At 39.4% G+C, this 26505-nt stretch overlaps 1 protein-coding gene across 1 annotated transcript in view; it reads right to left on the minus strand.

Annotated features, from left to right (window-relative positions):
- Positions 1-22040, minus strand: part of shroom1 (shroom family member 1) — a 67829-nt gene extending 45789 nt beyond the window's left edge. The window contains exon 1 of the mRNA XM_062970388.1: positions 21768-22040. The gene's annotated coding sequence lies outside the window, so the exon portion shown is untranslated. The remainder of the gene's footprint in view (positions 1-21767) is intronic.
- Between the last annotated feature and the right edge of the window lie 4465 nt (positions 22041-26505).

Raw genomic sequence — 26505 nt, forward strand, 5'->3', positions numbered from 1 at the left:
TTGTTTTCTGCTGCCCTGCAGACTAGGACATGGAACAATGGCTTCAAACTACAGGAAAGGAGATTCCACCTGAACATCAGGAAGAACTTCCTCACTGTGAGGGCTGTTCGACAGTGGATCTCTCTGTCCCGGGCTGTGGTGGAGGCTCCTTCTTTGGAGGCTTTTAAGCAGAGGCTGGATGGCCATCTGTCGGGGGTGCTTTGAGTGTGATTTCCTGCTTCTTAGCAGGGGGTTGGACTGGATAGCCCATGAGGTCTCTTCCAACTCTACTATTCTATGATTCTATGATTCTATGTTGGGCAATGGACTCCATCATTACACAATGGATGCCTATACAGCCGAACTGCTATATTCACAAAGGATTGTTTACAGGGTCTCCTGAAGATATCCATGGATGCTCAAATAACTGATAAACCAGGCATGAATTGGATCAGATGTCAGTGAACTGTAAATAACCCCCTGCTGATTACTTTGGCAACCCTGGGCACTGCAAAGCCAATGGAGAAATTATTGTCTTCTAAACCAGTGGCACAACTCGATCTATGCTATATTTTAAATATTTTCATTAGTTTCTATTTGTGGCTTGTTGAAGTGACATATGTAGACACCATAGATAAGGAGAGCCAGCTATAAATTGTAATATCATGGCAGTTCCTAGGTGCCTATGGATATCGTGCAACTATTTAGTTTGTGTCCATAAGTCCATTTATGAACACTTAAATCTCAAATAGAATGCTAAGATGTTTGCATCAGTAGCTGTATCAGACTGTATAGGCCCTGACCCACTGCCCATCTACTTGTTTAAATATGTATTTTGTAACTACATCTGACAACAGAATTTCCTGAAAAGTACATGTCTTGGTGTGAATCTAGGCTGTAGAATTAATGCAGTTTGACTCCACTAACTGCCATGGCTCAATGCTATGAATCATGAGATTTGTAGTTTGGTGAGGCACCAGTGCTATCTGGCAGAGAAGGCTAAAGACCTTGTAAAACTAAAAGATAATAATGTTATGCCACTGTCACTAAGAAATAGTTCAAGTTTTAATTTGTTAAAAGATTCAAATTTAAAAAGAAAAGTAGTTGAAGGAAAGTAGTGGTTTCCCTGCTCTAGCAGAAGAGGCAAAGATACTGTTACAAGGCAGTAAAAATGCTAGGAGTCCCTGCTGCTTTTATCGACAAGTGGATATTTTTCTTTCTATGTAGAAGAACACATAAATTAATGAAAAAGGAAGGCTTCTGCTGATGTGCTGATATTGTACTTGTTATGTGGCAGAGGTATAGGTTCAGCTCTTCATTTTCTCTGCCAGAGCCCTGAAACAATAGTGCCTTTATTACAGGGTTCCTAAATTCATACAGCCCTCAAACTCAAGCAGGTAACTTGCATTTATTCTGGAAAGCTTGCAAACCAGAACCACTCATAACTTTGATCTCTGGTTTAGCATGTTATAGGAACTTCCTTTGCCTTGGAGAGTCATTTCCCCATTCATTCTTAAGCTGAGCTCCTTCTGAGCCACTGGATCCATGTCATTTACACCAGTTGGGGATCTGACCCATTCATCTAATTTGAGAAGGTGATCTAATTACCAGAGTGACAAAGAAGAACAATAGTTGTGTGCCTTTAAGTGCTGGATGTAGTAGACCAGTATTTGGGCACAGATGGCTTTTTTTTTTTTTGCTTTGGTGAGAGAAAAGCATGTGTAGAAGGATAACAGGAAACACACTGTCAGAAATATTTGGCATCAGTGGGGTGTTCAGGTAGAAGGGAGGCCAGGCCTTCCAGACCCTCAATAATTTTGCAAAAGAAGGGAGTTTCTTTAAAAAATGTAAAAAGATTCTCCTCCTCTCCACACAATGCACAGAACCCCAGCTCACTCTAGATCAGTGGTTCTCAACCTGTGGATCCCCAGATGTTTTGGCCTTCATCTCCCAGATATCCTAACAGCTGGTAAACTGGCTGGGATTTCTGGGATTTGTAGGCCAAACACCTGGAGACCCACAGGTTGAGATCCACTGATCTAGAGATTAGAGGTATTTCTGACATAAGTTATAATCCTGCTTTCTTATTACATACCCTGTTTCCCCTAAAATAAGACATCCCCAGAAAATAAGACCTAGTAGAGGTTTTGCTGAATTGCTAAATATAAGGCCTCCCCTGAAAGTAAGACCTAGCAAAGTTTTTGTTTGGAAGCATGCCCAACGAACAGAACACCAGAGCATGCAGGATCAGTAAATGTACATACCATAAAGTGGTAGTAACTTTGGTAGTAACAAGAAATTCTTGATAGGATTCACAGTTTGTCTGGTTATGCTGGTTTATGATAACTATTGTACAGTATACAATAATAATAATAATAATACTTTATTTATACCCCGCCACCATCTCCCCGTGGGGACTCCGGGCGGCTCACAATGTTACAAAAGTAACAGCGCAAATACATTAACAATATACACAGTTTAAAACACAAGAAGATGATAAAACAGAAGTTAAAACAAAGGTTTATACAACAGTAATAATATCAAACAACCACCAATGCAATTCAATGCAATAAATGTTCATTTTTTTGTTCAACAATAAATGTGAATTCTTCTTCATGGAAAAATAAAGACATCCCCTGAAAATAAGACCTAGAGCATCTTTGGGAGCAAAAATTAATATAAGACACTGTCTTATTTTCAGGGAAACACGGTAGTCATCCCTCCATATCCACAGATTCTGGCTTGAAAATATTTTTTTAATTCCAAAAATGAAACCTGGATTTAACCACATTACATAAAGGAAACATTTTATTATGTAATTGCATATAATGGGATTTCAGCATGAAAAGATGATGGGGTCCTGGAACTGGACTCCAATGGATACCTAGGGCCCATGATACAAGCTGCTGGGACTGAGCCAATACCACTTATTTACCCAGACCTTTGACTGTCCACTGACTATTGTCAAGGTCTTTCCATTGAACTGTATTGTATTCTTATTATCTCTATTATGTTGCCTTTTTAGCTGGTTTGTCTTAATGTTTTTAGCACGCTTGTTCATTGAAATGCTTTGTAACTTCTGTTTTCTTTATTTTAACTGTTTTTTATTTTACCTTACATTATGAGCTGCTTTTAGTCCCATGGTGAGAAAAAGGCAAAATATTTATCAAATAAAGAAATTACAAAAGGCAGCTTTTAAACTCTTCACATCTAGTACAGCTAAACAAATACAAAACATAGAACTAAGCTCTATTGAATCATCAGTTTCATTACATCAATTTGATCTCATGAAATAGCCTCATTTTGCCATGGTTTGCATAGAAATTCTTGAATAATTGGAAGAATTTATCCATAATGTGATTTCATACTGCATATTTTTTGGTGATATCTGATGCTTCTGAAAGCATTCATGCAGCTACTTTTCATTGTCTAATTCAGGGGTCCTCAAACTTTTAAAGCAGAGGGCCAGTCCACAATCCTTCAGACTGTTGAGGGGCCGAATTATCATTTGAAAAAAAACCTGAAAAAATTCCTATGCACACTGCACGTCTTATTTGTAGTGCAAAACAACAACAATAACAATGAAAGACCAATACAATATTTAAAAATGAAAATAATTTTAACCAGCATAAACCTATCAGGATTTCAATAGGAAGTGTGGGCTGGCTTCTGGCCAATGAGATAGTCAGATTAATTAGGATTGTTGTTGTTCTGTGTCTTCAAGTCATTTCAGACTTTGGGCAAGCCTAAGTCCAAAATTATTTATTTATTCATTTACTACATTTATTTACTACATTTATATCCCACCCTTCTCACCCCGAAGGGAACTCAGAGCAGCTGTATGTACATACAATATATTATATTATATTATTAGCATAGCACAATATTAGCATTATATATCACTATATTGAACTATACCACTATACTGTAATATTATATGTAATATATAACATATAATTAATATTATTACAGTAGAATCTCACTTATCCAACATAAACGGGCCGGCGGAACGTTGGATAAGTGAATATGTTGGATAATAAGGAGGGATTAAGGAAAAGCCTATTAATAATCAAATTAGGTTATGATTTTACAAATTAAGCACCAAAACATCATATTATACAACAAATTTGACAAAAAAGTAGTTCAATACGCAGTAATGCTATGTAGTAATTATTGTACATATGAATTTAGTACCAAAATATCACGATGTATTGAAAACATTGACTACAAAAATGTGTTGGATAATCCAGAATGTTGGATAAGTGAGTGTTGGATAAGTGAGACTCTACTGTATATGGTATTATTATTAGTATTATATTGTATAAAATGATAATATTATTATCAATATCATATGTATATACAATATATTATTAAAACTGATATAAAAATATCTATATATATAAAAGAGTGATGGCATCACGGCGACTCACAAAACAACAAAAGTACAGGCCCCCCAACCTCAAAATTTGACAACACAATCCATCATCCATGCCTCTAGGTTGATACAACAAAAAGAAAAGGAAAATAAAGTCCTAATTAGAGGGAGAGCAATAATTTTTTTTTAATCCTATTGCTGCCAGTTTAGAGGGCTAATCTCTGCCCACTTGGTTGCCTAGCAACCAAGGGACAGCCAGGTTTCAGTTAGGGGACAGGCAGATTTAGGCCTCACTTAGACTTCTTCCACAGATTATCAGATTTGCACTGGATTATATGGCAGTGTAGACTCAAGGCCCTTCCACACAGCTATATAACCCATTTAGAATCTTATATTATCTGCTTTGCACTGGATTATCTTGACTCCACACTACCATATAATCCACTTCAGTGTGCATCTTATACAGCTGTGAAGAAGGGGCCTCATATAATCCAGTTCTGAGCAGATAATATAAGATTAGAAATATACAGTAGAGTCTCACTTATCCAATGTAAACAGGCCGGCAGGATAAGTGAATATGTTGGATAATAAGAAGGGATTCAGGAAAAGCCAATTAAACATCAAATTAGGTAATCGTTATACAAATTAAGCACCAAAACATCATATTATACAACAAATTTGACAGAAAAAGTAGTTCCATGCGCAGTAATGCTATGTAGTAATTACAGTAGAGTCTCACTTATCCAACACTCGCTTATCCAACGTTCTGGATTATCCAATGCATTTTTGTAGTCAATGCTTTAAATATATCGTGATATTTTGGTGCTAAATTCATAAATACAGTTATTTCTACATAGAATTACTGTGTATTGAACTACTTTTTCTGACAAATTTGTTGTCTAACATGATGTTTTGGTGCTTCATTTGTAAAATCATAACTTAATTTGATGTTTAATAGGGTTTTCCTTAATCTCTCCTTATTATCCAACATATTCGCTTATCCAACGTTCTGCCGGCCCGTTTATGTTGGATAAGTGAGACTCTATTGTACTGTATTTACAAATTCACCACTAAAATATCACAATGAATTTAAAACACTGACTACAAAAACATTGATTATTAAAAGGCAGACTGTGTTCGATAATCCAGAACATTGTATAAGCGAATGTTGGATAAGTGAGATTCTTCTTTAATATGAAATAATTACTGGGATAGAATAATGCAGAACAATATAATCTCTAAAACCAGGACAGTAAATAAACAGGGGAATTCCACACAGGAAACAATCAGGGCCAGCTAACACCCCTCCAACAAAGTATTCCCATCATCAAAGTCTGGCAAATCCTGTTTTCTCAGGACCACAGACAGTAGAAGCACATAAAATATCGCAAACAACACCACTCTGAAAACAAGGGAATTCCAGACAGGAAACAATCAGGGCCAGCTAACACCTCCCAACAAAGTATTCCCATCATCAAAGTCTGGCAAATCCTGTTTTCTCAGGGCCACAGACAGTAGAAGCACATAAAATATCACAAACAACACCACTCAGAAAACAAGGGAATTCCAGACAGGAAACAATCAGGGCCAGCTAACACCTCCCAACAAAAAATTCACTCAGGGAGGAAACAGCCAGGCTTTAAAGCTGCAAGGCCATTACATCCTAATCATTTTTCCTAATTGCAGCATTCATACTTGCCTCCAACAGACAAAAAAAAAAATCAGAAATATTGTATATTCACAACCTTTAGGAAATAATATCCCCTGATGGCGCAGCTTGTTAAAGCGCTGAGCTGCTGAACTTCTGGACCGAAAGGTCGCAGGTTTGAATTGGGGGAGTGGAGAGAGCCCCCACTGTTAGTCCCAGCTTCTGCCAACCCAGAAGTTCAAAAACATGCAAATGTGAGTGCATCAATAGGTACTGCTCCGGCGGGAAGGTAACGCCGCTCCATGCAGTCATTCCACATGACCTTGGAGGAGTCTACGGACAACGCCGGCTCTTCAGCTTAGAAATGGAGATGAGCACCAACCCCCAGAGTCAGACACGACTGGACTTAATGTCTGGGGAAAACGTTTACACTTTACCTTAACTACCACCAATTCCTCAATACTTTATTTCCCATACCACCAGACTTCGCCACAGCAACGCGTGGCCGGGCACAGCTAATTATATTATAAATTAGGGCGGGGGCCAGGTAAATGACCTTGGAGGGCTGCATCCGGCCCCTGGGCCTTAGTTTGGGGACCCCTGGTCTAATTGATTGAACCCCATTCACAACAACAAATGATTTTGTGATTCTAAGTAGAATTAATATTTAAATGTTTGACATTTGTATTGGTAGTTTTTTAATTTTGTCAGCTGTCTTAATTCTGTGCAAGGAAAAGGCAGGATATAGTGGTAGGTGAGTAAATAAAAATATAAACAAAAAGATATGTGAAGAATGTGAAGTGAAAGGAGTAAATACCACGTTCTGTTTTATAAACAGTAGTATGTTTTTATCTTTATTTTTGCTTAAGGTGCTTTGCACTGGTATTTATATTTTAAAAAACAATGAGAAAAAGAATGTTGCATTCCTTGAGTTGGTAAACATAGGATACTATACTAATCTGGAAATCATTGGTCAGGAGCACAAGAATGACAAGGTGACACATCAGCTATCCAAACATGCTATTGGAAATATTTTGTATGTGTAGGTGATTGAACTATTTTGATAAGTAGAGTCGTTGCAGAGAAGGGAAAAGGGATACAATATGACATACTGCACCCCCATATCTGTGGGGATATATTACTGGATTTTGTGTGGATATGTGGAACTGCTAATTTTATGCACTGGCATATTCTCTGTCCCAACAGATCAGAGACAACATGTCAGTCAGTCTAACAACTGAAGTTAATTGCCTTGCATAATTACAATTGATTGTATACCACTTGAGAAAATTCTGCTTTAATGGGTTTTTGGTTCTTCTCTAAAAGGTCATGCATTTCTAAAAGGAAATTTTATACAATGTTTTAAATAATTTTGTACTTGAAACAAAGTACACTGAATCATCAGAAAGCAAAGGTAACAAAATTTCAGCCATCCATGCAAACAATTTTAAAATGGAGAAGACAGACCAGCATTCTTTTCTTTGGTTTTGGTTGTTCCAGTGTGTATATGCAAGTGTGTTCCTTATCCAGGTTTTTCTTCAAAACAGGGGTGTTAAACTCATTTTCATGGCAGGCCACATCAGCCTTAGGGTTGCCTTCAAAGGGCTGTTGAATCCATGGATACAGAAGTCCAAACAATTGTTTTACATAGTGGTCAATGTGCTTTAGTTTATACTCAGTTTGGGTCCCCAGATGTTACTGAATGACAACTCGCATCACTTTTGATCATCCACCATGCATACTGGGGATAATGGGAATCGAAACACAACAGCACTGGCTGTGAGAGTGGGAAAAAGTTAAAGGACATTTTAATGTCAGACATCATATCCACAAGCCTTGGATCTAAATTCAAGCCCCATTATCCTGACTAAACAGAACAAACTGCAGAATTCCAGATTACTGTCTCACAACTCCCTTCAGCTCTAGTCATGATGTCTAATGGTGAGGAAAACAGCAGTCCAGCATCTGGAGGGCCACATAAAATGATATGGCAGGCCTTGAATTTGACACATGTGCTTTAAAATATCAATTGCTTTGCTTCACGAAATTACAGGGATGGTGATATTTGCTCTTGGAACTTTGTGACACATAATGGAATGAATTGTAATTGTCCAAGCTATACACTGAATAAAATAATTTCCATTTTGAATAATAGGCTAATTCTAGTTCTCCTGGAATTCCATTAGCTTCAAACGGCAAAAAACAAACCAATCACATTTTAAAAATAACCTTGAGTAGAATTCAGTATGGATTTAGATTCACATGAACAACTGCTTTGGGACAGAGTCAAGGCTAGAATCTCAAAAAGCAATCAGGCAGGAGTTAAGATTAACATTTCTGGGATTAGATTTAATCCTCTGCAAAATAACTCTTTTGAGGAAATTCCACCCATAAGAATCCATCCTGTGCACAGAGTACATTTTAGAAACCATTAAACTTTCTTCAAATGTACAAACAATACAATTTAGGGGAGTTGCCAATGGAGAGTTCCTAATGCCAAGTGTCTTTTTAGTGAGTCATTTTTTCTTCATAATGGATGTTTGTTGTACAAATGAAGATGAAAGTAATAGTGGAAAAACTTGGGAGAAACAGAAATTCATGGGAACAAAAGAGGATCTCTGGAACCTGCATAAAATGGCATTAGTAAGGCTGGCGGATTTTGCAACAAAACCCATGTCTGGGAGAACATTTAAAAAGAAATGGATGCCGTGAGAAGAATTGTTGATATAGCATCAACAGTAGGAATTATAAGCTAATGGTATGAGAGATGATTCTACAAAAGACACTAAGGGTGCATCTACACTGTAAAATCAATGCAGTTTGACATCACTTTAACTGCTATGGCTCAAAGCTATGGAATTGTGGGAGCTGTAATTTTATAAGGTCTAAGGCCTTCTCTGCTAAGGAGTGCTGGTGCCTCACCAAACTACAAATCCCATTAAGGCATGGCAATTAAAGTGGTGTCAAACTGCATTAATTCTACACTGTAGATGCACCCTGAGTCTCTTAGCATTTTTATTTCCATCTCTTACTATAATATAATGTAAGGTTTTCCATTTCTTAGGCAAAAGAACATAGGATCATCCAGGCAGATCCACTTTCATTAAAAAAAATCTAATTGCATGGATTTAGAAACTTTGGGTCACTAAGTAATCTGTGACCCAAAGATTGCCACTTACAAGTGCAATTTTAAATATGCAAGTTGTCAAAATTTCCTAAGCAGGAACATTGCGCCATATATAGAACAAGGCATTAAAATTGTATTACTGTAGTCAGCATGGAAGATGTTACATCTACGTACTTCGATAGCTGAAGTCTTAAAAGCATTTGTGTAACAGAAACAGGATCTTACACAAACAGTGTAAAGTAAAACAGGTTTCTGTCCCTCTTTTCCAGGGCATTTTAAGAAGGGTGGGTGCAGCATTGATATCACACAAGCAAGTACAGTAAGACTCCTGTATCTGCAGAAGATATGTTCTCACTTAGACTGCAGTTATCTGAAACTACAGATACAACCAAACACCATTAAATTACCTGACTTTTAGTCCCAGCATACCACAGAGTTGTTTTTTGTTTTATTAATACCCTGCCTTCCTCCCCAAGGGGACTCAAGGTGGCTAACAAACACACATTTTGATCAATTTAAAACAAAACAAATACAAAAATTAAAAAATAAAATGGCATTGTGTGTGTTAAGTTAAAAATACAGTTTAAATACAATAAATACAATTAAAATACATTTAAAAATATACTAAGCCCTGAAGGACCCCACAGGCCAGTGGCAAAGGAGTCGAACAGGAGTCTCCCAGCACCAGCTTCTGAGACCGTCCCTCCAGGAAGGAATGGAGCTACTGAAAAACACTGCCGCCAAGCCCCATCCCAGAAAGGCGATTCAGAAACCTACCATGGTTGATGGTATTGAAAGCCACTGAAAGATCCAGGAGAACCAGCAGGGACACACTCCCTCTGTACAGTTCTCTGTGTAATGACCTCATCAGACAGGTTACTTTTAGCGACATGCACAAGATCTTCTATAGTTTTACAACAGAGCCCACTGGCTCCCATCCCACAATGTTGAACTACTTCTGGCGGGGCTCTATCGTAAAAGTATAATACTAGCATCTGACACCATAGTGGCAACATGGGAGGCTTCCTGTGCTACATTTGAATCAACAGGGGGAAGCCAGGTGGTGGATGCTTCCCCCAAGGGATGAGGTGGGGGGAAGCCGGGAAATGTGGGACAATGAGTTCCCCATGTCAGATTTGCCATGATGCATGGCGATTCTGGCGGCCCATCTGATGAGGTCATAGGCCATCCACAAAGGCAACCAAAGCTGTCGCCTGAAACCAGACTGAAATGGATCTAGATAATTGCCCTGGAAGACCTAGAAATTCCTAGAAGAAGACTCAGCACATTCCTAGACAGACAACTTTTCCTTGAGCATGATAAATGAAGCCACACTCATGGGTTCTCTTCTTTGGAGAAGGTCTTACTCAATACACTCTGCCTCTTAGATGACATATATACCTATTCCATCTAGGCACGAGAGCCACAAGAAAGCAGCAACAAGCAGAAACTCTTTAGAATAGCTATTTTTAGAATATTAAGTAAAAAGGTAAAGGTTTCCCCTGATGTTAAGTCCAGTCGTGTCCGACTCTGGGGGGTTGGTGCTCATCTCCATTTCTAAGCCAAAGAGCCGGCATTGTCTGTAGACACCTCCAAGGTCATGTGACCGGCATGACTGCAGGGAGAGCTGTTACCTTTCCGCCAGAGCGGTACCTATTGATCTACTCACATTTGCATGTTTTTGAACTGCTAGGTTGGCAGAAGCTGGAGCTAACAGCAGGCACTCACTCCGCTCCCTGAATTCGAACCTGCAACCTTTCGGTCCGCAAGTTCAGCTGCTCAGCACTTTAACACACTGTGCCACCGGGGGCTCCTTTAGAATATTAGTCAAGTGAAATTCACAAACTGTTCATCAGAAGAAGAAAAAACCCTAAATACTCTGAAGGCACCAGATCTCATCTGATCCTGAAACCTAAGTAGGGTCATTTTGATTAGTACTTGGATGGGGAACTATCAAGGGATAAGAACTGCTGTAGACTATACTTCAGAAGAAGGCAATGACAAACTATTTTTTGAGTATTCCTTGTCTAAGAAAACCCTATGGAATTCATGCTGTCACTGTAAGCTGGTTGGCTATCTGAAGGCACTCTTACACACACTCAAAGAGTCAGAGTGACATCAAAGGTAGATGGGGAGAAATAAAATGATAAAGCAAGTAACAAATAGTTAAAATCAGCAGTGACCATGAGGCTTGGAGATTGGTTTTTGGAGGTATCTGTTTAGAATTTGTTTGGGTCATATGTTGTAGATAAAGGTTTGTTAGTTGTTGTAGTTTAGTTATATATATAATGACAAAATGTTTTTGGTTTTTATAGTAGCGGTTTTTGTTTTGCTTTCTTTTGTACTCTTAATTTTGTCCTTTTCGTCTTTCCTTGTTTTGTAAATCTATCTTTTTTCTGTATAAATAAAATCCCATTAAAATGAAGTTGGTTCACAGACTGTGATCTGCCAATAACTATTCCTTCTGTATAAAATACTCTTCTCCTGATAAGGGTACAAGGAGAAAATGTGGTGAAATTCGGTAAGTATAGAGACAGGTGCAAACTGAACATTTGCCACAATGAAGACAAATGACACCCTTTCTAGTTCAAGCCAAAATATGAGTAGCATGAGTTTGGTTTGTTTTTAATTGGAGAGATCCTTAAATGTATACATGCCTCAGCAATGCAGAACATGTGCCGATCGCAAGTGTAGGGTAAGAGGGGGATGATCTCATTTCATTTTCCACAAAACAAAGATTCCTGGTGAAAGTTGAGCTGGGAGCATCTGAAATTCTCACTCAGCAAGGCATGCAATATGTCTGTGCAGTCTTTCCTAGAGCACCATATGACTGATGGCTGCAACTGAAGAAAGTCCACAGCATAAACCATATGATTTTTTTTATCTGATCAAGAACTGGCTAATTACGTTTGAAAGGAAAATCTTCCAGGCATTAAAACACAAAGTGGAAGCAGGATAGTAGAATTTTGCAATAGATCCATTGGCCAGTATCACAGCTTGATACTGTGAATGCCCTACCACTGCTACAAAAAACACCCTATATTTGTTTTATAGGAAACAATATTGTTCTATGTGTTATCAAAGGCTTTCATGGCCAGAATCACAGGGTTGTTGGGTGTTTTCCGGGCTGTATGGCCATGTTCCAGAAAGTCCATGTTGGGAGAAAGAACTCTTGTCTGTTCAAGGCAAGTGCGAATGTTGCAAATGGCCAGCTAGATTAGAAAGAACAAGAGTTCTTTCTCCCAACCTGGACTTTCCACAGATATGTAAACCCCACTTGCCTAGTTTCCAACAGACCTCACAACCTCTGAGGATGCCAGCCATAGATGTGGGCGAAACATCAGGGGAGAATGTTTCTGAAACAGCCCAGAAAACTCACAGCAACCCGATATTGTTCTTCTATGCTGTGAGCAGTTTCAAGGCTTCTCTGTGTGCCAGGGTTCATTTTCCAAAGAAGGAGGTCATTGGAGACTTAATGGCCTTGAGTGCAAGATCTGCTTTCTACTGATGGAAGGTGAATCCATCCACAGAATCCTCTCTACATCTTCCATGTCTGTGTAGCATTTCAAAGAGAAGTAAAGGCCATAATAACACACTTCTAGTCCAAAAAACCAGATTCCACTCTTGATGTGTTAGTGACATATGATTGATCTATAAATATATACACACTGAGTATAAGGAGAAGCTTCATACTAGTAACATTCCAACAGATGTCCGTTCCTTATCCTTGTTTAGGACAAAGGTGAGGAAAACATGCATCTCATGAGTTGAATGCAGTTCTCCAAACATGTTTCTCTGGTTCTCACAAAAAAATGAAGGGGGACTAATTCACATTTTTAACGCACACACACAATATCAGATTTAAACTTCCTTTTAGTTTTAGCTCTAACACAGAATATTTCCTAATGCTATCTCTTGTCTAAAAGAGGGGGAATAGAAACAATGCTTTGCCCCCAGTCATTATCACAGTCTACTAGGCTCAGCCAAGGCCGCAAGTACAGGAAGTAACCAGACATCAGCTATGATCAGGAGATCAAGAGGCAGTGTCTCAGGGCACCACAAGGTTATTGAAATCACTGTCTTGCGAGACATCATAATCATTTTACCTCTGCTGGCTGACTGAACATTTACAAAATTACAAAGCTGGAAGGAGACCAACTGCGTCATATTGACCAATACATAATACCGTTGGGATGATTGTCAGAAAATACAATAGTAAATTGCAATTCCAGAGAAAAAGAGATGCTTAGAAGAGAATGCCTTGGTTAGCAAACTTTTCACCATAGTCAATATATGGTTTTTTTTTAATTTTCAGTGTCCAGACCTGAGGGTGACTTGGTCCAAGTTCTGTGGCAGACTTCTCTCCTATCATATTTATTTATGTATGTCCCATTCTTACTCCAAAGAACTTGTTTACTTGCATTTTATTCTGTTTCTTAGCCAAGCTCTCAAAGCAGATGCAAAACTGCATATAATGAATTTTATGAGATACATTATACTGATGCTAGGAAACTGATTTAGATCTATTAATCTGATTTAACAGACCTAACGATGTGCTGGCATTCAAGATGTCATAAAGCTTTTTAGAAAATAGACAATATTCTGCAACCTTTAATTTTAAATCATATTACTGATATCAGCATCTCTTCCTCCTCTTTCTTTTCTAATAGACATTTAAAAAACAGTAAGTAAAAATGTGGAGTAGAATCATTCACCAACCATTAATATAATATTGCATTTTTTAAATATATATATATATCTAACTCTGGGAAGTGTCATATCCTACTGCTGACAGAAGTTTTTTGGATGCAGTGGATGTTTCCATTACTAGAACCTGTTACTTTTTCTCATGAAGCCCCCCCCCCCAAACCATACATTTTCCCCTATATATGTTGTTCCAAAGATTCCTTCAATCCTCTAGAGCAGGGTTAGGGGAGACTGCAAAAATTACCCTGTGCCCTTACTGCCAAGCCTTCCTTCAGAAGCCCAATGTTTTAACTTCAGCTGGTTTGTGCAAACCTTGGGCTCCTCTTCCAAACTGCCTGCATAAGAGTATGGTTTCAGGTCTAGTTCTTGGCTGCCTTCTGCACAGGTGGTGCCCTGAAACACTGTTATTATGTGGGAAAGAATTCTAGTCAATTACAGTCTTGGAGCCAGAAAGGAAACCAGCAGAAGAAACAGGGGCCTGATGAGGTGACCGTCAGCCAGCAGACACAATCTGGAATTGCTATCATTGTTACCTTTGACAAATGGGAGCACAATCATTTCACTAACAATAACAGATTCTGCTTCAAGTTTCTCAGGCTGGTTAAGTACCTTAACAGTCATGTTTCTTGACAACCTTGTCTCAGAATCTGGCCATAGACATTACAGAGAATGGTGAATTCAATACCAATGGGTTTTCTGTTTTTCTAAAATTCCATATGTGTTACATTAATGTATAGAATTTCCTCCCTTTATTTTGTTTTATCGTCATTGCTGCAATGAAAAGGAGAATCACTTTCACTAGGTTCATTGCGGCAAAGCTGAAATACTTTGACTTTCTTTGTCGTCTATAATGTTCAAAATGTTGCAAATAAATCATCCATAACAGAGGGGATTCAGACTAAGTTAGCTGCACTGAGCAGGCAATGCATAAAACAGTAAGTTATTATTTATTTATCGGGTCAGAAGCGAAGTGAGGGTACAAGTTGTAATGTATTTGAAAATACAACGTTAAAAAAACACAACTTGGCATTATACTAAATGTCCTTTGGCCAGTAGCTGGCCACTTGGAATGCCTCTGGTGTTGCTTTAAGAAGGTCCACCATAGTGCATGTGGCAGGGCTCAGGCTGCATTGTCATAGGTGGTCTGTAGTTTGCTTTTCTCCACACTTTCATGTTGTGGACTCCACTTGGTAGCCCCATTTCTTAAGGTTGGCTCTGCATTTCATCGTGCCAGAGCGCAGTCTGTTCAGCACCTTCCAAGTCGCTCAGTCTTTTGTGTGCCCAGGAGGGAGTCTCTCATCCAGTGTCAGCCACTGATTGAGGTTCCGGGTTTTAGCCTGCCACTTCTGAACTCTCGCTTGCTGAGGTGTTCCTGTGAGTATCTCTGTAGATCTTAGAAAACTATTAATTGATTTAAGGCATTGACATGATGGCTGATACCTGAACAGGGGATAGGCTGGAGATGTCAATGATTTGGTCCTTTCATTGCTGGCTGCTACTTCCTGGCGGATGTCAGGAGGGGCAATGCTGGCTAAACAGTAGGGGACACGAGAGAAGCCTCCCTGCAGGATCGTGACACATCTGGGCATCCCCTGGGCAATGTCTTTGTAGATGGCTGATTCTCTCACAACCAAAAGCAATTTGCATAATAATAACAACAAGCTTTATTTATACCTCGACCCCTCTCCCCAAAGGGACTTGGGGCAGTTTACAACAAAACGAATGTTATGGTTGAGCCTTCAGGCTCCGGTAATAGAAGAAGGGGTCATAAGACTTCTCGAGAGTCAGACTCTTTCGAGGAGCGTGAAAGAAAACGGCTTCGGGATTTGTTTACAGACCCGACAGATGAGGACTCATTTGAGGGTTTTTCTGAGGGTTTGGAGGAAGAGATGGCCAGCTCGGAGGAGGACGACATGGAATGGACTCGTGTGAGGGAGGATTTGGGTGTTGGGGAAACAGGCAATGAAAGCATGGGAGGTGATTGGCGGGTTGCAGGATCAGACCCATGGACTGGCTGGAGGGATGGAGCAGGATCCACAGCTGGGGATGCTGTGGGGCGTAGTCAAAGGTGCTTAAGCTCTGGTGAGGATGATGATGTTGGGGCACCTGGAATTGGGATTTCAGCTGACAGCGATGATGAGCTTGAACTGGGATAAATTGGGGTTTGGGACCAATGTCTAATTGCGTTGGGCAAGGTAATCTGGACGGACGCTTGGGCTTTTGTTGGGGAACTTCCTGAAGACGGGTGTGATTCGTTACTGGATACGTAAGTTTACCAAGGACACTGGGCATCGACGGCGGGAGGAACTGTGCGGGGTTTTTCTCTGTGCAACTTGTGTTTAATCTCGATAGCTTGGACCTCCGTCGTCTTTTTGACGGGCAATATCTACTCGCACTGGATTGACGCTGGACTGACTGACTTCGATTCCGGATTATCCCTTCTGCTGGCTATCGGTGAGACCTTTGGATTTCTAGACGACTACGCTTGGCTATTGACCTCTGGACCGGATTGGGACCCTGCTGATTGCCGTTACCCTGATTGTTGTGCCTGGACCTGGATATCGTTGGCTGCTGAACCTTAAACTGAATCCTGACTACGACCATGCTTTTCGTTCGCTGCAGGAAGGAATAAACAAGCCTGGTTTATTCTCCTGCTGTTTCTGAGTAGCAGAGAGGAATCTGCTACCAGTCTGTTGTTTACATTCTGACTCCTGTTGATCCTCTTTTGTTTGCATTGTTTGCCAGGCTGAAGTAAGCACTTTTGATTTAATCCGGATTATACTTCTGTTTAACCCGGTTTATCCCTTTGAACCGTTTTAGCTCAAACTGAGCTGTTTTTTGTTACTTATCACACTGAAGTCAAGTGTTTGCCCTGTTCTTTGTTTCCTACGGGCATTTTTTAGTTCTGTAACCTCAATAAACTGAGTTTTGTTTTACTCGCTGGCGTTCTGTCTGTGACAACGAATGAATCCAATAAATGATATATAGAAATAATCACATACCAATTAATATATAATATCGAATCCGGGGAGCAAAGTGAGCTCCCGCTGTCAGACTCAGCTTCTGCCAACCTACCAGTTCAAAAACATGCAAATGTGAATAGATCAATAGGTACCGCTCCAGCAGAAAGGTAACGCTGCTCCATGCAGTCATGCCCGCCACATGACCTTGGAGGTGTCTACAGACAATGTGCCTCTTTGGCTTAGAAATTGAGATGGGCCCCAACCCCCAGAGTCAGACACGACTGGACTTAATGTCAGGCAAAAACGTTTACCTTATATAATATATGAGGCCATTTAACCATCCATTCCTAGGATTAGAGTGCCAGAGTAAATTATAGTCATAAAACCGTTAAAAAACTGTCCAATAGGGTAATTTTTCTTTTAGCCATTATTAAAAGCCTACTTGAACAGCCATGTCTTCAAGTCCCTCCTAAATGTCATAAGAGTGGGTGTTTGTCTAATTTCCCTGCAAATGGCCTTCCAGAGTCAGGGGGCCACTACTGAGAAGGTCCTTTTCTCATCTTCACTAACCTTCCTTGTGAGGGAGCTGGGACCAAGAGGAGGGCCTCCCAGGCTGATCTTAAAGCCTGAACAGGTTCATAAGGAGAAATGCAGTCACGTAAATAGTAGGACCCGAACCGTATAGGGCTTTATAGCTAATAACCTATAATCAATTAATCAAGAAGACTACTGCACATTGATTTCAATAAGACTCAGATTCATCAAATGCTTAGATAGAATAATCTTTTTATTGGGAAGATTGTCTTGAACAATGTTTACATTATTTGGCACTTTGCAATGTACATCATACAGTTTCTATAACACTTTATCTTGGTTTTATGCAAAACTGAACTGTAGCTTTCCTACCAAACATTTATTGTTTCTCTTTTGTGAAAACAAGAATCAAGAATCTACAAAAGACATTGTCTACTAGGAAGCTCCCCTGTATTTTCTGTGCTCTTCTGCTGCTCCTATTCATTTTCTGGGACATGTAAAAGACTTCATGGTAGATCCTGTTTAAAGCAGTAACCACTATTGGTAACCATTAGCCCATAGTCATTAATATCAGTAACAGAGCTAAGCCAAACATATTTAAAATGTAAAACCCCCATATATCATTGCAGTCTTGAAAGTTTGATTATTAAGATTTAAAGGAGGTACAGTTTCATGCTGTGTGGTCGCACAATACCACCCTCTTTGTGCAAGTCCAGCATTTGTCCAGATGCCTGTTATTTATATAACAGCAGGATTGTTTACATTTTCATGTATACAGAAAGTGCATTAACATGTCATAGTATTTGTTTTTTGAGAGGCTTTTGGAGACCCTTGAAGACAAAGGGCATCTGACACAGACACAAACCCACCCACAGCCATTGTTGCTTCATCTTCCACATGCTATTTGCCTCAAAGATTGCATCATCTCTCACTAGTTTTGCTGCACGAACAATAATGAAAAGTAAGCAAAATATGCTGACAAATGATCCAAGTTCAGTCTGAAAGGGGCTGCCTTCCTTTACAGTGCAGCATGTTGCCAATATCATCCTGGCAATGATTTCAAGGTAGGGCTTTAAGTGAAGGGAGAAGGAGACATAAGGCAAAATGTCATCTCCTTGTCTGCTTGTGGACACATGCATGAAGATTGGATCAAAATTTCTCTGCTCCACTTGGAAGAGCTTCCATGAACTTTCCTTAGCTCTTCATACCCCACACTTAATTATGAATAAATTTATGGATGAAACATACTTACAAGAGGAGACATCCTAATTTGTTCAGTTCTTTTAGGTTAAATGTTGCTTGTTACAATTATATGCTAGAAATCATGACCCAAAGAACTGATAGGACTAGAAAAACTAATCCCATGGCAACATAGTATATTTTCATGTTATGTATCTTTTACATACTGTGAATTTGGAAACATTTTATATTTTCATTTTATGTAACTTTTATTTAGGTGAAATTGGAAACAAATAGCCACATTTTATATTTTTGTATTATGTTGTATCTTTTATGTACTGTGGATTTGGCAACATTTTATATATTTATGTTATGTATCTTTTATGTACTGTGAAACACAAAATACTTTATAATTGTTGCTTGTTTTAGCCTAATATGGAAAGGCAGCACAGAAATTTAAATACATACATATGATTCTTGGCTAAAAGTGACATTACAGATTTTGGGGCTACCCTGAGAAAAGCTGGTTTCATTTAATCCTATTTAAATCAATATCATAAATCATGTTGCCTGTTTTAGTAGTTTATGTGAAATATATACTGTTCATGGACTGAACAGAAAGGTATCTCATCTGAAACATTGGTTGGAGGCAGTTTCTTCTTGGTCTGCAACAGTGGTTCTCAACCTGTGGGTCCCCAGGTGTTTTGGCCTACAACTCCCAGAAATCCCAGCCAGTTTACCAGCTGTTAGGATTTCTGAGAGTTGAAGGCCAAAACATCTGGGGACCCCAGGTTGAGAACCACTGGTCTACAAACTGCCTCTGAACATGAACCCAATAACATGCTCTAGACTGGAATCTTATTGTTTGCAATTGCTCTTTCAGATACTTCCATATTAAAACTTGGCCTTACACATTCTGGGGAATACTAAGAAATACAAAAACTCAATTCATGCTCAACATTTACAAAAGAACTCCTTTTTGGATTAGAAAACTTGTTTAACTTTGGAGGAAAAATGTGTTGCAACGGTCAGGGGCATCTAGAGGCCCAAACATCACTATAAGCTAATCAGCATAGATTTGTGACTACAGACTCCTTTCCAACCAAGATCCTATACTCTGTGTGTGTGTGTGTGTGTACACACACACACACACACAAAATAAACATTTCCGTTTAATTCTGAAGTTACATGTTTTCTATTTCTAATACTATACCATTGTCACCTTTGGTACTTTTCCATTGTACCTGTTTAATTGAACACATAGTTCTACAAAATATGGTGCCTAAATTGAACATATTCCTACTACCCTTGGATCAAAGCCTGATTATTGTGGTACTTTGCACCCACTACACCTCCATAAATCCTGCCTAGGAAATTTGGAATGGGTAAATTTTATAAGAAGCAGAAGTTTCTCTCTGGCAACATGTCCCTGTTTATCAGCACAAGCACATTCCCTCTGTCCTGGGGAACGGTGAGGCCACCAACTCAATGTTCCAAACGTTATGTGTTCTGCTCAAATGCTGCTTCTAATTACCTGCCGCATATCTTACGAGATCTGGACAATAGGTACACAGATACAGCGAAATGCAGTTTACATAAATATGTAAACGTGGGTTAGTATTTAGCCTTAAGCTTTTCCCTCATGGTAATACACTGGATATTCAAGTTGTTTTTATTTTATTTATTCATATGACTGGGAACCCCTTTTATAGCAGTATGGGATTTGGGAGACATTGAGGGCAGGGGGTAGGGAGAAGGGTTTATGGCTCTTCGTGCAGGGCCATACAAAACACCTGAAGAAAGAGATGGTCTAACCAAGGGATGTAGTAAAGCAATTTTCTGAAGGGGCACAACCTTATAACTGACACACAAACATTTTCAGCCATAGCAAGGTCTGTGAGTTCAATTTCTCCTTCAGTTTAAATATCTTCAGTTTAGTGAAATATGCTATTTATTTTAATCCCCAATCCTAAAAAAATCCTGTTGGTAAATCTTCCCATTGAGCCTCTTGTATAAATCATCCCTGCAAATTAGGCCACTAAAAAACCAGAAGGATTGCAGTAAGGCAAATAACATAACAATTTCATTCAAACTTGGCTGCTTTTTAAACTTTGGTTCTCTCATTGCTTCTTTGATAGTACTCACTCTCAACATATCTTTTGCAAATGTTCAAGTCAATGATAAAAAAGGACCATCACCTATTATTTTCCCTCAGTGTTTTTATATCTCATTTGTATGTGACATACTTAAAACAAACGTGACTGCAATATCTAGAATTTCACAAACTTTTTGTGAAAATATTGACCCAATCAGGAGTAAATAAGGGGGGTTTCTGTTTCATTTGTTTTGCAAAGGAAGAAGAGTTACTGGTTTTTGCACACCTCCTTTGCTTAATACTTTGGCTGGAAGTATTGCTCAGGAGAAGCAGGGGGGGAAATCCCAGTAAGGGATGCCTGCGCTACACAGTTGCTATTGAAAGGGTAATGGATGTTCTTGTGATGGTTGCAAATGCTTTATAAATGAATAATAAAAAAGCATTTAGCTTCCATTGCTGCACCATGGCAATCCCGGTGCTCACAGCCCTAGAAGAATGTATTCCTCAGCGATTCTTCTCAAGTCAGTGAAACGTCTCCAGAGCAAATTAACCCAGGCTTGGAGCCAAAGAGTTTGGAAACTAGATTAGCTCATTCTGAGTTAATAAGGCACTCATATTCTAAAACAGATATAGTCTTATTGCACAAGACTCCTGAGTTATAAACAGCTAGATAATATTGTTTTAAATAATTTAGATTTTAATACTGTAAAAACACATCAACCACAACTTCAACACAATTAGCACACAAAAGGGATGCATAGTTTATTTGTGCCCCCCCACCTACTCCATCCTGATTGTATTGCTGCCTAAAGAGAGAGAAAACCTGACTACACTGCTAATAAAGATTACTCTATATGGTAAGTACAACAAACTGGATTTAAATTGTCATTTTTACTCCAACCAAGAGAATCACTGAAGTTTAAGCTGCACAATTATGCCTTTCCCAGTCTCACTGGCAATTTCAAATCCGCCTGCCTCTATAAAATCCCTATTTATCTTCACTATGAATACATTGCCTCCAGATGTGTATGCATAGACCCAGGCATTAGAATCAATCAGGATAATTTCTACACCATATGTCATCCCAGTGGATTTGTCATTTCTAAATATAGAGCTAGAGAGTGATTCCTTAATAAAAAAAAATAATCAGTTATAATTACCTGTTTGCCATCACTGGATGCTGCTTCTGTTTAATTCTCCAAAGCACTCACTGGAGATTGTTTTTGGACTGACACAAACAATAGTTTTCCCCTCCTTTGTAGTGCCAGCACAGAACAAAAAGTGTTGTTCCTTTACTCTTGCTCACATGGGCATGGTTTCCTTAAGCACTCAGTGAAAGTGTGTGTGTGTGTGTGTGTGTGTGAGAGAGAGAGAGAGAGAGAGAGAGAGAGAGAGAGAGAGAGAGAGAGAGAGAGAGAATGACTCTTTTGAGTTTTCTTTGGTTCCCCTGGCTACTTTTAGATCATCAAGGTAATTGGAAGTATTTCCCATCCAATCACATTAAAGGAGGAGTGGTTAGAATAATGAACCTGAACCTCAGGCTTCAGAGTAAAAGCATTTCAGCCTGACCCAGATCTCCTCATGCAAAAGGGAAAGAAAGGCACCCGCCAGCAACTGGACAAAAGGATAAACAAGAGGATTTGTGCCACTGATTAGAGTACAAGTCAAGCAAGGCTCAGCTCATTGCTAGAATCCTTAAGGTCCTAAAACAGCGCACAGGACAGCCATCCATTCACGACGTGTCCTTGATCAGCTCTGCAACATCACACAAATCCTTTGTGTTCGAAGAAGTCTTTTATGGAGTCCCCCTTGCCTTTATTCCTTTTTCTACCTGCCAGACATTAGCAAAGTTTCAATATGAATGTTTTTGGTACCTACTTCAAGATCTTTTTTAGACAGCACACTTTTATTTTCTTTTTTTGGAGTATGAGAACTGCAGAAGACAGACTGCAATGGACACTTTCCTAATTACAGTGTTTGTAATTACAGAAAAACTAAACCCAACATGGCAAATTATACGCTATGGGGAGAAATTGTAATGCAGGGTGAATTTATACTCCTATCCAGCCATGTGTCAGTTGATCACCGCTCAAATCCAATGATGACTTGGTTCACCCCTGTCTAGGTCATAGATATTGGGAAGGATTGCAGCAGCTCAGGGAAAGCAGCTGCTTTGCAGCTATAACGTTGGCTTATAGCTGCAGCATATTCGGCTAAAAACTGTTAAGTAACAGAACTGGAAGCACAGCTTGGGGAATTGGCACTGCCACTCCACATAAGTGATAGAGAGCCAGAGATACTGTTAGGCTATGCATTTCCAAATATAAGGCATTGCATCTTATTAATCCTTCCTCTTCTAGGATATTTAGCTAAGACATAATTTTAGGAGATCATTCTTTGGGGCAGGGGGAGAAAAGGAACCACAATAGCTTATTCTCCTTAGAAAATCTCCCAATTTTTTTATTTTTTTTTTGCAAAATTTAGTTTTATTCACATTATAAACTATGAACAGGGAGTTGTAAAATCTAGTGTAGGTAAGCACACTTCCTCATTTGGGTTTATAAATCCACAGTCTTAGGGCCCTTCCACGCTTCCCTTTATCCCAGGATTCAATCCCAGATTATCTGCTTTAAACTGGAATATATGAGTCCCCACTGCCAGATAACCTGGGATAAACATATATTCTGGGATCAGATCCTGGAATAAAGGGGCAGTTTGGAAGGGCTGATATTTTTCCTTTTGCCTTATTGTCTTTTCTAGTAAGGCAAATAATAATAATAATAATAATAATAATAATAATAATAATAATAATAATATGAAATCCAGCATGTCTATCTTGTTTGCTGTGTCATACAATATAATAATAACAACAACAAAAACAACAACAACTTTATTTTTATACCCCGCCTCTATCTCCCCAAAGGGGACTCAGGGTGGCTTACATGGGGCCAAGCCCAAATAAAAACAATCTATATATATAAAAGAGTGATGGAATCAGGGCAGCGGACAAAACAACAAAACTACAGGCCCCCCAACCTCAAAATTTGACAACACAACCCATCATCCACGGCTCTAGGTTGATACAACAAAAAGAAAAGAAAAATAAAGTCCTAATTACAGGGAGAGGAATAATAGTTTTTATCCAATTGCTGCCAGTTAGAAGGCTAAGCTCCGCCCACTTGGTCTCCTAGCAACCTACTCAGCCCAGGGGACAGGCACAGTTAGGCCTCACTTAGGCTTCTTCCACAGATTATCAGATTTTAACTGGATTATATGGCAGTGTAGACTCAAGGCCCTTCCACACAGCTATATAACCCATTTAGAATCTTATATTATCTGCTTTGAACTGGATTATCTTGACTCCACACTGCCATATAATCCACTTCAGTGTGCATTTTATCCAGCTGTGTAGAAGGGGGCCTCATATAATCCAGTTCTAAGCAGATAATATAACATTATCAATATACAGTAGAGTCTCACTTATCCAACATAAACAGGCCGGCAGAATGTTGGATAAGTGAATATGTTGGATAATAAGAAGGGATTCAGTAAAAGCCGATTAAACATCAAATTAGGTCATCATTATACAAATTAAGCACCAAAACATCATGTTATACAACAAATTTGACAGAAAAAGTAGTTCCATGCATAGTAATGCTATGTAGTAATTACTGTATTTACAAATTTACCACCAAAATATCACAATGAATTTAAAACACTGACTACAAAAACATTGACTACTAAAAGGCAGACTGCGTTGGATAATCCAGAACATTGGATAAGTGAGATTCTACTGTAATATGAAATAATTACTGTGATAGAACAATACAGAACAATATAATCTCTAAAACTGGGACAGTAAATAAAGAACAACACTCTGAAAGCAGGGAAATCGGAAATTCCACAAAGGAAACAATCAGGGCCAGCTAACATCTCCCAAGAATCGATTCTTCCAGAAAGGAAGCTGAGAAGGGAGTAAAGCAGTATGTATTACCAAAGTCATTATTATTACTATCATTACTATTATTATTATTATTATTATTATTATTATTATTATTATTATTATTGTGTTGCTGTGAACTGTGAAAATGAATACAATCTGGCTCCAAGTATTCAAAAACACTAAAATCTGAATATATAAAAATTACTGTGGTATAATATAACAGAACAATACAATCTCTAAAATCAGAACACTAAATAAAGAATAACACTCTGAAAACTGGGGAATTCCACACAGGAAACAATCAGGGCCAGCTAACACCTCCCAACAAAGTATTCCCATCACCAAAGTCTGGCAAATCCTCTGTTTTCTGAGGGCCACAGACAGTAGAAGCACATAAAATATTGCAAAGAACACCACTCTGAAAACAAGGGAATTCCAGACAGGAAACAATCAGGGCCAGCTAACACCTCCCAACAAAAAATTCACTCAGGGAGGAAATATCCAGGCTTTAAAGCTGAAAGGCCATTACATGCTAATCATTTTCCCTAATTGCAGCATTCATACTTGCCTCCAACAGACAAAAATAATCAGAAATATTGTATATTCACAACCTTTAGGAAATAATATCCCTATTGCACAGCATGTTAAAGTGCTGGGCTGCTGAACTTCTGGACTGAAAGGCCACAGGTTTGAATTGGGGGAGCGGAGAGAGCCCCCACTGTTAGCCCCAGCTTCTGCCAACCCAGAAGTTTGAAAACATGCAAATGAGAGTAGATGAATAGGCACTGCTCCGGCGGGAAGGTAACGGCGCTCCATACAGTCATGCTGGCCACATGATCTTGGAGGAGTCTATGGACTAAGCCAGCTCTTCGGCTTAGAAATGGAGATAAGCACCAACCCCCAGAGTCAGACACGACTGGACTTAATGTCAGGGGAAAACCTTTACCCTTTACCTTAACTACCACCAATTCCTCAATACTTTATTTCCCATACCACCATACTTCGCCACAGCAACATGTGGCTGGGCAAAGCTAGTAGCAATATAAAACACAACAGTAGACAAGAGACATGCTTTAAACATTACCCAATAAAAACAAATGACAAAAACTAATAAAAACAAGGATTAAAACGGAGAGGGTGTAAAAGTAGACTGGGTAAGGTGCACCATATAAATATTGTAAACACGAGGTGACTGATAAAGTGCTGCAAATTCTTGGAAGTGCAAATTGGGGTGGGAGTAGACCCTGTGTCTGTATCAAGTTGACAAAGGTAAAAAGTGCAAACCAGTACAAGAATGGTCACAGATACAGGATTGTTATGGGGATAAGCAATCTTTATTCAAAGGCCTGAGTGAAGAGCCAGGTTTTCAAGCTTTTTCTGAATGCTACCAGGGTGGGGGCTTGCCTGATTTCCCTGTGGAGCGAGTTCCAGAGCCGGGGGGCCACCACAGAGAAGGCCCTCTCTCTCGTCCCCACTAACCGCGCTTGTGACAGAGGTGGGAGTGAGAGGAGGGCCTCCCCCGATGAGCGAAGAGATTGTGCAGGTTCGTAGGGGGAAAGGCGATCATTAAGGGAGGAGGGTCCCAAACCGTTCAGGGCTTTGTAGGTGATCACCTGCATCTTGAATTGGGTCCGGAAGGTGAACGGCAGCCAATGGAGCTCCTTAAGCAGGAGGGTTGACCGCTCCCTATAATTTGCTCCAGTTAGAAGCAAGGCTGCCAAACGTTGGACTAGTTGGAGTTTCCGGGCCGTCTTCAAGGGAAGCCCCATGTAAAGTGCATTGCAATAGTCCAGCCTAGAGGTAACTAAGGCATGGACCACCGTGGCCAAATCAGACTTCACGAGGTAAGGTTGCAGTTGGCGCACAAGTTTTAATTGTGCAAAGACCCTCCCGGCCATCACCGACACCTGAGCATCAAGTGTCAGCGTTGAGTCCAGGAGGATCCCCAAACTGCA

This window comes from Anolis carolinensis, chromosome 2 (genome assembly GCF_035594765.1).
Source record: "Anolis carolinensis isolate JA03-04 chromosome 2, rAnoCar3.1.pri, whole genome shotgun sequence".
Classification (NCBI taxonomy): Eukaryota; Metazoa; Chordata; class Lepidosauria; order Squamata; family Dactyloidae; genus Anolis; species Anolis carolinensis.